The sequence below is a fragment of the Magnolia sinica genome, chromosome 18 (assembly GCF_029962835.1).
Source record: "Magnolia sinica isolate HGM2019 chromosome 18, MsV1, whole genome shotgun sequence".
In the NCBI taxonomy this organism is placed as follows: Eukaryota; Viridiplantae; Streptophyta; class Magnoliopsida; order Magnoliales; family Magnoliaceae; genus Magnolia; species Magnolia sinica.
This window is the reverse complement of record NC_080590.1, coordinates 56,770,230-56,785,737: the sequence shown is the minus strand read 5'-3', so window position 1 is coordinate 56,785,737 and position 15,508 is coordinate 56,770,230. Positions and strand designations below refer to the sequence as shown.

Here is a 15,508-nt window from a genome sequence, read left to right as displayed (position 1 = left end):
TTTATTAATTTACACTAGCAGGTCATTTCTGAAAAAAGGGGTAGTTGTTCATATAGAAATCGTTTGTTCATATAGATTTCTTATGTCTTAATTGTGAAACTCCAAAGGTGGTGGAAGAGAGTTTTGGTTCTAATGTATAGAACAAAATCAGCAATCATTATTCAGACTATTTATATTCAAAATCAGTCGAATTAGACTGTTTATTTTCCACCAACCTATTCACAAAGTCAAATAAACCTAGATGGAGGGAAAACATTAAAATCAGCTTGATCTAAAACTTCTGTGGCCCACAAAGCCACGCCTATCCTCAAAAACTTCTTATCATGGTTAGATAGAAATGTAGCAGTTTGTCCTCCATGATTGTAAGTTCTACCATTTTCAAGGAAGATTCAAAAACTAAGCATTCATAGATAAAATGGTAGGCTGTTAGATCAGGATATTAGCCCCCCCACAACGAAGATCATGTGGCACAAATTAGGCAGGTCTACTCATAAAGTGGGCTATACCTGTGTGTTGGATAAGCTGTATGTGATTTGTTCTCATCATCATATTGATCTTTCCAACACCACCTGGTTGTGATTACGTCAGCCGCTCCCCTGCTCGAGTAAGGGAGGAGCGTTTATGTTAGGTGGGCTGCCAGGTTTTGAACTTTTACCAAGCTATCATGAAATTCCGGTTTAAATAGGATTCATTGAGCCCAAATAGCTGGGACAAGGCTATGTTGAATTGATGATTGATCTTTAGACATTTTCCTTTTTAAAGTAGATGTGCTAAACTCTTCTTCCTTTTACTTTTAAATTGTTTCTTTTCAAATTAGATGTGCTAACTGTTTTGTCTTATAGATTGGAAATCATCTGTGATAAGCATTAGTTCTTCTTTTGATGCTTCATCTAGTATTTCTACTGTTCCTTGGCTTTGACGGTTGGTTTTCTCATTTTAGGTATGTGGGCTAAAGTGGTCTTATGATAATCATGAACTAGCATCTGGTGGAAATGATAATAGAGTGAGTTCTTCTTCCTCTTCAAGCAAGGTTTAGAATACCATTTTAGTTGTCTTTTCTGCCAATAATACATACTTGTCTGGGTGCCAGGTTCAAATATGCCCTGTACGCCGCAAGCAATTGATGTTCCGAGGAAGGCTAAAGTTCTGATTGTTCCAGAAAAGGCTGCCAGCGCCGGAGGGGTATGAATATTTTTGGACAGCTAAAAATGAAAAATATCCTATGGGCCTTTTTCAATTAACCGTTAGCCTTTTGTTTAATGGGCCTTAAGTCCTAAGTAAATATGTTGGAGAGACTGAAAAGAATGTAAGGGACCTGTTTGCTGATGCTGAGAATGACCAACGGATTCTCGGTGAGCAGCTTTGCTTAGAGAAATGTCATGTTTTATAGTGATGGCTATGCCATACATGCTTGTTTTGATAGTCTAATTTGTATTCCTTTCTTTCCTTGTTTTAGGTGATCAAAGTGATCTGCATGTTATCTTACCGAGTTTAATGAGTAAGTCTTCCACTTTCTTAGCTTTTTATGTTTCTCAATGTTTGTTTTTCTCACTAATTTCTTCTGCGTGTGTTTTTCTAGCTTCTTACACCTAGCTGATACTGATAACCAGATGTTGCATGTGGGAGGGTTGGAGCTGCATATTTCAGATTCAAGCATCTGGTACGTCTCTTGTCAAGAATGCACATGTGTAGTTCATTAAACAATACATTATGTGATATCGTGTGCATGATATCTATGTTGTAATTTCCCTCATGTATTTTGCTTAATAATCCATGTTTATGCATGATTCTCATGCATTGACATGGATTTGAGCTAAAAAAGATCGAAATGGAAAATTTGAGAAAACATGGGAGATTTTCTTTTATAAAGTAAGTATTTGAGACCAAGTGGTTACGAATTTGCTATATAAATTTGCTCGAAATTAATGGAGCAAACCCGGATGTGCGTCGGAGCTATCTGGATGAGCGGGGGTCCCTGGAAGGTGGGAACCGCTGTTATGACCATGATGAAATGTCCATTTCCTATGGACAACATTGGAGAGGCCTGGCCATTTGGACAAGTCGTGTTTATGTGTTTGATCGAAATTAATGGAGCAGACCCGGATGTGCGTAGGAGCTATTCGGAAGAGCGGGGTTCCCTAGAAAGAGGGAGCCGCTATTATGACCATGATGAAGCTGTCCATTTTTTATGGACAACATTGGAAGGGCTTGGCATTTGTGTCGGATGGCTGTGTTTATATCTGTATTTGCAGGGACCATACCCTTAACCTAAACCAAAACCTATGACCTAAAACCTATAACCTAAACCTCAACCTTAACCTAAACCTAAACCTTAACTTAAAACCTAAAACCTAAACCTAAACCCAAAACCTAAACCTAAACCTTAACCTATTCTCAATTCCCCAAACCTATATCTTATAACCTAAACGTAAACCTAAACCTTAACCTTAACCTATACCTATAACCTTAACCTAAACCAAAACCTATGACCTAAAACCTTAACCTATAACCTAAACCTAAACCTCAACATTAACTTGAACCTAAACCTCAACCTAAACATATAACCTTAACCTAAAACCTAAAACCTAAACCTAAACCTATAACCTAAATGTATTCTCAAATCCCTAAACCTAAACCTACACCTAATCCTAATCTTAACTCCCTAACCTAAACCTATACCTAAACTTGAAAACCCAAACATAAACCCGATCCCGAACCCAAACCTGATTTCCTAAACCTAAACTTTAACCTATTCTCAATTCCTTAAACCTATATCTTATAACCTAAACCTAAACCTTAACTTATACCTATAACCTCAACCTAAACCAAAACCTATGACCTAAAACCTTAACCTATAACCTAAACCTCAACATTAACTTAAACCTAAACCTCAACCTAAACATATAACCTTAACCTAAAACCTAAAACCTAAACCTAAACCTATAACCTAAATGTATTCTCAAATCCCTAAACCTAAACCTACACCTAATCCTAATCTTAACTCCCTAACCTAAACCTATACCTAAACTTGAAAACCCAAACATAAACCCGATCCCGAACCCAAACCCGATTTCCTAAACCTAAACCTTAACCTATTCTCAATTCCCTAAACCTATATCTTATAACCTAAACTTAATCAAATCCCAAAACCTAAACCTTAACTTATACCTATAACCTATAACCTAAACCAAAACCCATGACCTAAAACCTTAACCTATAACCTAAACCTCAACCTTAACTTAAACCTAAACCTTAACCTAAACATATAACCTTAACCTAAAACCTAAAACCTAAACCTAAACCTATAACCTAAATGTATTCTCAAATCCCTAAACTTAAACCTACACCTAATCCTAATCTTAACTCCCTAACCTAAGCTTATACCTAAACTTGAAAACCCAAACATAAACCCGATCCCGAACCCAAACCCGATTTCCTAAACCTAAACCTTAACCTATTCTCAATTCCCTAAACCTATATCTTATAACCTAAACCTAAACCTAAACCTAAACCTAAACCTTAACTTATACCTATAACCTATAACCTAAATCAAAACCCATGACCTAAAACCTTAACTTATAACCTTAACTTAAACCTATTACCTAAACCTAACCTCTCCCTAAACCTATAACCTAAACTCAAATCCCTAAACCTAAATCTACACCTAATCCTAATCTCAACTCCCTAACCCAAACCTAAACCTAAACTTGAAAAGCTAAACCTAAACCCAATCCCGAACCTGAACCCAATTTCCTAAACCTAAACCATAACCCATTCTCAAATCCAAAAACCTATAACCTAAACCTATAACCTATAACCTAAACCTTAACATAAACCTATAACCTATAACCAAAACATATAACCTAAACCTGAACCCGTTCTCAAATCCCTAAACCTATAACCTAAACCTAAACCTTAACCTATAAGCAAAACCTATAACCTAAACCCGAACCCATTCTCAAATCCCAAAACCTATTACCTAAACTAAAACCAAAACCTATAAACTAAGCCCGAACCCATTCTCAAATCCCAAAACCTATAACCTAAACCAAAACCTATAACCTAAACCTAAACATATAACCTAAACCAAAACCTATAACATAAACCTAAACATATAACCTAAACCAAAACCTATAACCTAAACCCGAACCCATTCTCAAATCCCAAAACCCAAACCTAAACCTAAACCTAAACATAAAACCCAAACCTAAAACTATTCTCAAATCCCAAAACCTATAACCTAAACCTAACCTTTCCCTAAACCTATAACCTAAACTCAATTCCCTAAACCTAAACCTAGACCTAATCCTAAACCTATAGCCTAAACTTAAATCCCTAAACCTTAACCCATAACCTATACTTATAACCTAAAACTATTCCCAAATCCCAAAACCTATTACCTAACCTAACCTTTCCCTAAACCTATAACCTAAACTCAATTCCTAACCTAATCCTAATCCTAATCTCAACTCCCTAACCTAAACCTAAACCTAAACTTGAAAACCCAAACTTAAACCCAATCCCGAACCTGAACCCGATTTCCTAAACCTAAACCATAACCCATCCTCAAATCCAAAAACATATAACCTAAACCTAAACCAAAACCAAAACTTATAACCTAAACCCGAACCCATTCTCAAATCCCAAAACCTATAACCTAAACCAAAACCAAAACCTATAACCTAAGCCCGAACCCATTCTCAAATCCCAAAACTTATAACCTAAACCTAAACCTATAACCTATAGCATAAATCAAAACCTAAACCTAAACCTAAAACCTAAACTTATAATCTATAATCTAAATCAAAGCCTATTACCTTTCCCTAAAACCTTAACCTAAACCTATAACCTATAACCTAAATTAAAACCACAACCAAAACCTAAAACCTAAACCTATAACCTATAACCTAAATCAAAACATATAACCTATAACCTAAATCAAAACCTATAACCTAAACCTAAACCAAAACGAAAACCTATAGCTTAAACCTAAACATATAACCTAAACCAAAACCTATAACCTAAACCTAAACTTATAAGCCCGAACCCATTCTCAAATCCTAAAACCTATAACCTAAACCAAAACCAAAACCTATAACCTAAACGTGAACTCATTCTCAAATCCCAAAACCTTTAATCTAAACATAAACCTTAACATAAACCTATAACCTATAACCTAAATCAAAACCTATAACTTAAAATAAAACCATAACCTATAACCTAAACTCGAACCCATTCTCAAATTCAAAAACCTATAACCTAAACCAAAACCTATAATCAAAACTAAAACCAAAACCAAAACCTATAACCTAAACCCGAAACCATTCTCAAATCCCAAAACCTATAACCTAAACCTAAACCATAACCTAATCCTATAATTTAAACTCAAATCCCTAAACCTTAACCTATAACCTAACGTAAACCTATACTTATAACCTAAAACTATTCCCAAATCCCAAAACCTATTACCTAAACCTAACCTCTCCCTAAACCTATAACCTAAACTCAATTCCCTAAAGCAAAACCTACACCTAATCCTAATCTCAACTCTCTAACCTAAACCTAAACCTAAACTTGAAAACCCAAACTTAAACCCAATCCCGAACCTGAGCCCGATTTCCTAAACCTAAACCATAACCCATTCTCAAATCCAAAAACCTATAACCTAAACCTAAACCAAAACCAAAACTTATAACCTAAACCCGAACTCATTCTCAAATCCCAAAACCTATAACCTAAACCAAAACCAAAACCTATAACCTAAACCCGAACCCATTCTCAAATCCCAAAACCCAAACATAAACCTAAACCTAAATATAAAACCTAAACCTAAACCTATAACCTAAACTTAAATCCCTAAACCTAAACCTAAACCTAATCCTATAACCTAAACTCAAATCCTTAAACCTTAACCTATAACCTAACCTAAACCTATACTTATAAGCTAAAACTATTCCCAAATCCCAAAACCTATTACCTAAACCTAATCTTTCCCTAAACCTATAACCTAAACTCAATTCCCTAAACCTAAACCTAGACCTAAACCTAAACCTATAGCCTAAACTCAAATCCCTAAACCTTAACCTATAACCTAACCTAAACCTATACTTATAACCTAAAACTATTCCCAAATCCCAAAACCTATTACCTAAACCTAACATTTCCCTAAACCATAACCCATTCTCAATTCCCTAAAGTTATAACCCATAACCTAAACCTAAACCTAAACATAAACCTAACCTAAACTTATAACCTTTCCTAAAACCTTTAACTTAAACCTAAACTTCAAACCTAAATGTATTCTCAAATCCTTAAACCCAAACCTACACCTAATCCTAATCTCAACTCCCTAACCTAAACCTAAACTTGAAAACCCAAACCTAAACCAGATCCCGAACCCGAACCCGATTTCCAAAACCTAAACCTTAACCTGTAATAAAGTTCCCAAAAGCTATAACCTATAACCTAAACCTTAACCTAAACCTAAACCAAAACCTATAACCTAAACCTTAACCTATAACCTAAACTTAATTATAACCTATAGCCTAACCTTAACCTAAACCTATAACCTTAACCTAAACCAAAACCTAAACCTATAATCATATGGTGAGACCATTTCTTTTGTGTCAATTTAAATCCTCTTTGAGTTTTTTTTTAATTCATTAAGAAAAAAAAAGTTGTTATACATGATGCACTTCTTTCACTGTCTTTCTTTTCTCCAATGGGCATTCTAATTTATGAATGACATGACTGTTTGTAGGATGATGGAATATACGAAGTTGTTGAAATTTCAGGGTGAAGTCGAGCACATTTCTTTAATGAAGCCAAAGATTTGTATTTTCAGCATTATTGTAATTGTAACTGTTATTGATTGTAATTGTAATTAATTGAATGAAGGATTGTAATTGTAATTGAATGAATGAAGGATTGTAATTGTAATTGAATGAATGAATGATTGTAATTGAATGAATGAATGATTGTACAGGTGGTAATTGAATGAACAGGTGGTAATTGAATGAACAAATGATTTAATTTTTCAATGTACAAAATAGCTACGGATATTGACCGTAGCCACTAGTCAGACAGGTGTAGCCTTTTTAATTTTGGCATATTGCTACGGACTTTCAGCTACAAATAATATCCGTAGCTATTTGAAGTTTTTGCTACAGATATAATTGTTATGGATTATATCTGTAGCTATTTAGCATATAGCTACGGATTAAATCCGTAGCCAATAATCAGACAGGTGTAGCCTTTTAAATTTTGGCCTATTGCTACAGACTTTCAGCTACAAATAATATCCGTAGCTGTTTAAGTTTTTTGCTACAGATATAATTGCTACGGATTTAATCCGTAGCCATTGACCTATAGCTACGGATTTAATCCGTAGCTATAGGTTCCAGACCTATCGTTATTTCACCTACGACGACGGTCGTGTTACAGACTAGCTACGGACTGAATCCGTAGCCATAGGTCTATGGCTATGGATTTAATCCGTAGCCTTTGCCCCTTTTTTTGGTAGTGAAATCCTTCTTGTAAATGACATCTAGAGGTAGAAAAAATAACATCCAGTGGTCCTTCTTCTTCCTCTAGATCAGCCCCTATTACTAAGCGTCATCTTCGGGCTCCCGAGGACGATCCATTCTACGTTCGGGACATTAGATTACGTAATCTTATTGTTGAACATCTTGTTGATATTAATCATGTTGCTCCATTTGAGATCCTTCCTATGCTCCAAGCTGTAGGTTGGGATAACTTATTACATTGGGGTGGGCCAGCATACCGGTCCATTGCCCAGTCCATGTTTGCATGCATATGTGATTTTTCATTGGAAAATTTATCTTTTAAGATAGCCACTAGAGAATGACCATTTGACGTTAATTGTCATTTGATTTCAGCTCTTATGAAAATTCCTGTGAATGATGAGCGCATTCCTATCCATAACTTATCTGAAAACCCTCTGTATCTGAAAAACATATGCTGACTAAAGATTTATGCAATTTAGATGTTTAATGGACTCATAAAGGGAATGTGCTTCCTTCAAAATATCTGTTACCCAAATATAGAGTTCTTCACAAAATCTTTGTGTCTAACTTGTATCCTCGTTCGGGTAATAAATCTGAATTGACTTCCTTCATAGTCTGTGTTCTTCATGCTGTTGCTAGCAGTGCTCATGTTTGTCTACCATCCTTAATTTGTCACTCTATTATTCAGTTTCGACTCCATCCTGGTCCCAGTGACATTCTTTTTGGATATTTGATGACCGTGTTGGCTACACATATATTAGTCGATATGCCGGTTGGAGAGGCCCCTATCCATCATCTGATATTTAACAATTCTAATATCAATAAGATGAAGCTTGATTTCCTTCCTGGTCAAGGTGCTGGTGGTGGCAATGTTGAAGCTGACCATGAGGAAGAAGCTGGTGATCATCCTCCTGCTGATATTAACATGGATGATATATTTGAAGAACTTAAATCTGATTTTGGAAATGATCCAGATTATGAGCATTCTGAGTTTGATGCACGTCTATGTGCTTTGGAAGATAAAGTTGAGAATATGAACGTTAAGATAGAAAACATGTCTGTTGCCCATGATTTACAGTTCAAGTATATGCACAAATATCTTAGGCGCTTGAATAAGGGCATGCATCAACTTGATCCTTCCATCCCTGCTCCTTCATCTGGTTCTGATTAGATCTTTTAAGTTAGTTGGTTTGTTATAACTTTATTACTTTTGTGTTAGCTTAACTGGTTTTGAAACTGTAGCTATTTTTGACTTAGCTCTGTATATGAATTATGTGGGCTGTTTATGCTAGTTAATCATATCATGTCTTGTTTCCACTCATATATCTCTTTCCTTATTTCTCCTTAGCCATTTGTTCTATGCTTCCTTTGTCATATTGTGACAAAAAGGGGGAGAATGGATATGGATGTGATGTGTGTCTAATGAATGATTATGTTATGAGGAGGGAGTAGCATTATATGTTACTCAGGGGGAGTATGTGCAGAAGTGGACTATATGTTATGTTGAATATTGATTTACAGGTTTGCAGGATCATGTATGCCGGTTGATAACAACTGGTACATGATATAACAACTGGTGCATGATTCTTTAATCAGATATTCTGTGTTATGTAACATATCTTGGAAGTGTGTTTTGTCACTAATTTGACAAAGGGGGAGATTGTAAGTGCTATAGTTTAGAGCCCTTTCTGTTGTCCAATTTGTGGTGCCAAAGACACTGGTATGTAGCTTGCATCTGTGAAAAACAATGCTCTACTCAAGATCAGCTTTGTTTAACAAGCACTGTTCACAAGTCAAGAATCTCAAGAAGTTTTCAAGTTCAACCTCAAGATCTCAAGAAGCTTTCAAGTTTGATCTCCATTAAGACTTCAAGCCTTGCTACTTTCAAAGGTCACTTGTCTCTAATTTTAATGTCCTTACTTCACTATTAAGGTATGACTAACCATAGGTTGACCTTCAGAGTAGGTCATTCTGGATACATAATTCATATGTTTTATATATGTGAGTTTAGGCTGTTCTAAGACTAGTCCTGGACTTTGTTCGATTAATCCTAGCACTATTCGACTTGTCTAAGAATTTCCTAGATCAGTCGTAAGGTTGTTGTAAAATTCGAATATTTTCTGTTTGGCTTTGACTAGTCTTAGGGTTTGTTCGACTAGTCGTATGAACAGTGTCGACTATTTCTTCAACCTGTCGTAGAGCTACGACTCAATGTATAGCGTTGAAGATTGACTAGCTTCGACTAGTCGTGTGAAACCTACGACCAGTCGAAGGGGACCTACGACCAGTCGTGAAACTGCCAAATCTTATCGCGCCCGAATTTTTAAATATATGTTGCTTCTACGACCAGTCGTAGAGTTCTTTAGACCAATCGAAGACGTGATTCGTTCACCTATCAATAGAGCACAAATCTCAGAATAAAATATGAAATTGAAGCTAATTTAATTCGGCCTTCTAAAAGATAAGTCTGTGCTCCATTTTAAGCTAAGTGTGCATATTTAATATTCTCTTTCTTTAGCTTTCCTTATTTGATTTTGTTCATGTATTCCAATCTTATTTGAAAAGTTGAATTGCTGTATTCTATCTTCTTGGAATCAAAATCAAATAGAGCTATGCCCAATTGGTTTAATTTAAAATCTGTTAGAACTGAGAACCATTACAAAGAGAGTATTGGACATTGAACTTTGACATTCAAATCTCTACTCCGACATGGTTCTTCTGGGCTACTACAACGAAGGAGAAAGTCAGGTATTTTACATTTATGTAATTTACTTTCATTTGGTTTTTCTTTTGGGATTTGCCAGAAAAATCTCATTGTATTGGTTATCTGAGGAGAGCCAGGAAAACTCAGAAGAGGGTTTTTTAAATTGTGTAAGCCCACAGAGAAAAACACAATTGTGAAGGTTTTGGGTGAACTTGGAAAACCTATCTTTAATAGTGAAGCTGATATCCCCTGTGTGAGGATATTAGGAGTGGAGTAGCGTTGTGTGGCTGTTGTTAAACAGTTGGTGTACACACAGGCGAACCACTATAACTCTTTGTCTTATGGTTTGAATGCTTACTTAAGTTTTATATCTTTTTTCATTCAGATTTGTGGAATGTATGTGTGGATGTGAATGTTGTAAAATTTACATTTCAAGCACAGTGGGAATGTTGTAATAATTTAGTTTTAAATTCCTGCAATTTATTTCAATTCCTTGCTTTTTATTTATTCCTCTCCGGTTTGAGTTTTTGATACAAAAGATGTTCTAGAAATAAGGTTGTCCTGCCATAAACCTTTGGTTTTTATGGTGTAAGGCTGTCCTTAGAACTGAATTCGTATCAACCTCTCAATACTTGTTTAGTGAGGTTGCTTTTATTTCAGCATTGTGATTTGATTTAGTTTATTTGGCTATCTATCTTTCTTTATTCCGCTGTATTTATTTTATTTTGGCATCGTCCTATTCACCCCCCCCCCCCCTCCTCCCTCCCCCCCGCCCTTTAAGACATATAGCTAGGCCATTTCAGATTTTTCTTCTCAAAAATAATCATTTCTCTCCCTATCCCATGTACCATGATGGCTTTTCTTCCCAAGACCCATGAGTATCTTATAAACCCATGATTACTTTGCTACAACTCCCCATCTCTCTCTTTCTCCCTCATTCATTCTCTCTCCCATTTGCAAGAGAACTTGGGACGTCCCACCCTTCTCAAACTTTCCATCCCCTTCTTCCCTTAATCCCCCTCAGTCTAGTCCTCTGAAACCCATCTCATCCATTAAAATAATTCCATTAGAGCTAAAGAACCTAAGGCTAGAGGAAGAAGGAAGATCTTAGAGGTGGGTGTGCTCCTAGGCTAGTTTTCCTGATTTTTCTTCCATTTATTCTAGTATTTCATTCTTGGAAGCTTGTAGGACCCACCAATCAATGGTGGAGGTCCTCCTTAACCCTGTCGGTGTGGCCAATGGCCCACCTTGTGTATGCATGAGCCATGATGGGGCCATTCTCCATGGATCCCATCATGATGATTTTCCTTGATCCATAGTTTGATTGGGTCATTTAGACCTTAGATCCATGGTGGGGATGGTATCCCCACCTCAGATTTTTTATTTGTAGGGCCATGCATGTATAGATCTATGTGATATCTTGATGAAATATTATGATGTGTGGTTGTGATTGATGGAGGACTCAATAATGGCGAAGCCCTTCTCCTTTGGCCGTGATCATCTCTCTCTTTCTCTCTTATTATTTCCCTAATGTGTGCGGCCACCTGGTGTACGTAGGATGTCCAGACCGTCCAGCAAAGTGGAATGCCCTTACTGTCCATTTCTTGGATGTTGGGTGTCCCACTTACTGTCCATTTGTGACATGTAAGGAGATTTGATGTGGAGTCTTGGTCTGGGGGTTTGTGGGGCCCACTAAGGTAGGCTACATCATAGTTTATTTGGGGTATTTCCCTTTGTCCAGTAAGTTATGGACTGATATGTCCAGCAATATGTTGTTGTCCAGATATTTCTAGGCTATTTTATGGGTCGTTGATTGCTGATTTTTGGTATGGAATTTAGCCTTGCATGTAACCTTTTTTTTTTCTCCCTAGTGAGGGGTGTTTCTTAGAGGTGTGGACCCCACCTTGATGTATGTTGAACCTCCCATCAGCCAGCCCTTGGTGGATGCCATAGGATGGGCCTAAGGTGGGCTGGATGGTCCAAATTTCTGGACCGTCTAACAGCATTGTTAAAGGGGAAACATAAATGTCAGCCTGATTTTTTGGGGTGGTGGCCCACTCATGTGGACTCCACGTTGTAGCACAATTAAGAGTGCATGCCATACGCCCATTTTTCCCTAATTTAGCCAACCCTGGGCCCACTCCAGGCAGCATTCTTTTTCAGCACCTTGCTATCCAGAATTTGTAATTGTTATTGCAGGTGTTTATGGACCCCAAATTCACCTCCATTGTGGTCCACCTTGCTGGGACCCACCTCAGGTGTGTGTGGACCATCCGGACTACCCATTTTTGGGGCTACCAAAGCTGAGCTAGCAGCCCACCTGCTGGACGTTCTAGCTAGGCTGACGTCCAGCAGGGGCTGGTCATCCCTAGCTCTGCAGGCCCACCTTGATGATGTATGTTATCCACACCATCCTCCATTATGTGGCCAACCCGGACGTGGCCCACCCCTGGTGGAACGTCCAGAGTTGGGGCCCACCTTGTATGTATTTTGCCAGGCCGTCCAAGCCCCCTTGGAACGCCCAAGCTGGGTTAGGTGCTTCTGGACTTGCATTCCAGCAGTAGGCCCACTTTTATTTATGTGTTGTATCTCACCTTCCATCTGGTGGGGCCCATTATAACATGTATGGGCTACCATGGAGTGTTTATTTTATCCAGATAATCTATTTTGCTGGACCCTAGTAGGCCCAGGAAGTTAGGTGGGCTGGACTTCCAGCAAGGGCCTGAAATTGCTGCATGTAGTTGTATGTTTTGGAGTTGTGAGGCCCACCAGATTGAGGGTGTTATGTATACACACCATGCTTGTATTTTTTTGAGGTTTTGGTCCTCATTTGTGTCTTGTACGACCCACTACGCATTTGATTAAATTCACTACCCATTTGATTGAATTCAGACCTTATTGTCCAGATTTTTTGGACGTCCAGGCAGGCCAGAAGGGCTAGACGTCCAACCTTAGTACTTTTTCAACACAAGTGTTGCCCATTCATGGTGCTAGGCCTTGTGGGCCGGTTGAAAACCCACTATTGTGTATGTGATTGTATCTTTATGGCTCATCCAATTTACCAACTTTTAAGCTGACCTATAAGGCCCATAAAGTGAATGTTAAAAGTATCTTACCCATATGTTTTGGGGCATATGGGCTGCCCATGAGACCCATCATAATGTATGTATTCGTTGGCCATGATACTTAGGCCATGGTTTGCCCCATTGAGTCCACTTTGATGTATGTAGGCTCTGGGCCATTTCTTGAGGCCCATCATGTGGTATGAGATGTTATGGATTGTTGCTCATTTTCTTTTCATAGTTTTATCCGGGGCATGGGCCTTGTTTTAGTTAGATTCCTTGTTGGGCTGCCTTTTAGCGAACAATAGTGGTTAAATGTCCACATTGTGAACCTCTCTAAGCCCTTTGTTAGGTCCGTTCTCATCTATTGGGCCCATAGTATTGCTTACCTAGACTTTGTGGGCTACCCCAAATCATTGGACCTCCACTATTGGTTATGTTTCTTCCATACCATGTAGAATCGTCTAAGTACCTAGACCAGACCTTGTTAAGAGGAGAGTACAACATCAACGTATGTTATACTTAGTCATTTTCATGTGCATTATATGTATGCTTGGTTAAGGAGTGATTGACCATGGTATGTGCCATTGGGCAGGCTATTTATGAGACTCCCTGAGTGATGGAGTTACCCCACATGAGCGCGCTGTATGCGCAGGACTGATGCATGGTTGATTAGTATGATTCATGCATCACGCATTTGCATGGCACGGATTTTTATTCACCCTAGCATCATCAGGGCCGTAGCATCCACAGGCACATCTTGGATGGCCAGATTTGGACAACAGAAATGCTTAGTTCTAGCACTGTGGGCACGTAGGATGTCCTTGGGTAAAAGTCACAGAACATTTTTGGTACTAGGAAATGCTCCAACGTCTAGACCGAGTGGAAACATGATCGCCGATGCCGAATACCATTAAGTCATGTCTCCCACTATATCGTCGTCGATTAGAAGGGGGTATGGCCTTACCCGCCTGAGTGGGGGGGCATATGTTAAGCTAAGTTTGACCAGCCAACAAATAGGTCCACTACCGACGAGCCGAGTAGTTATTGGCAGACTACAAGCGGGTAGTGAGGTCTCTTCCACTCACTGGGCTGCACGGCTAGGGAGGCGGCAGTCAGTGTGGAGTGTATTTGACTCCAATGATTTTCCAAAGAGGAACTGTACTGATATGTGGAATTGATATGAGGACTGGCATGATTGCATTGCATATTGCATATTGCATTTGGCTATATAGGCCCCGCATCGCATAGCCTTGGGATGGCTGATAGCATTCATGATTGGTATTGCATAGCCTTGGTATGGCTGATGGCATTCCTGCCTTGTGTTGCGGAGCCTTGTTACGGCTAGTGATATTCATGGTCTTGCTAGCATATTCTGCATACTTTGATATTGTGTACTTAGCACTTGTCCTGTACACACTTACACCACCCTCTAAGCTTTCTATAAGCTTATGCACGATTAATGCGTGCAGATGATTCTAGGCAGTAGCTAAGTAGGAGCAAGAGCATGCCACGGAGATTTCTTTTAGAGTTTTATAGCCATTGTATCTTTCCCTTGTGTGCCTTGTATTGTAAAAGTTTTTATTCTTAGTGAATTTTTTGATGATGTTCCTGTGGTTATTATTTGTGGGTCATAATCTTGGTTATGTTGATTATGAACATACTTATGTTATAAAAATCCTCCTTGTAGGATCTTAAGATCAAAACCTGGTGTATGGGTGCCAGAGCCGAGAATAGTGTACTAAGGAGGCTGTTGGCACTGGATTCGGTGAACGGAAATTTTATGTGCCCAATTTTCGAGTTTGGGGCATGACAGCAAACATGTTTGACAAAATGCCTAAATGATGTTTTCACCAAGTAGACTTTGCTTTTGTACTTCTTCTTACTTGTAATCTTTTACATATGTATTTAAAAGTAAGTAGATGTTAATCATTTAGTTAAATTTTGAAAATTCCTATTCACCCCTCTCTAGGACATTAGCTATATCTTCAAACTTCGCTTGTAGAAGTAAAGCCACAATTTTAGACTACATAAGCCACAATATGCATTCAACAAAATCAAACCACAGAGTCCACCTAACTCGAGACTCTAATATATACATGTCCAAAATGAATAAACTGTACAGTTTTTTGTTTTCGCCCAGCGTCCTAAAAACACCAGCGATGAAGCGAGTTGATGTAAGCCTACACATCTTAGACCTCGGTGGTACTTGCTTC

At 38.1% G+C, this 15,508-nt stretch overlaps 1 long non-coding RNA gene across 1 annotated transcript in view; it reads left to right on the top strand.

Annotated features, from left to right (window-relative positions):
- Positions 1–1,609: 1,609 nt before the first annotated feature.
- The window catches only part of LOC131233473 (uncharacterized), a 33,965-nt gene continuing 20,066 nt past the window's right edge, over positions 1,610–15,508 (top strand). Inside the window, exon 1 of the long non-coding RNA XR_009165261.1 lies at positions 1,610–1,660. This is a non-coding gene — a long non-coding RNA (uncharacterized LOC131233473). The remainder of the gene's footprint in view (positions 1,661–15,508) is intronic.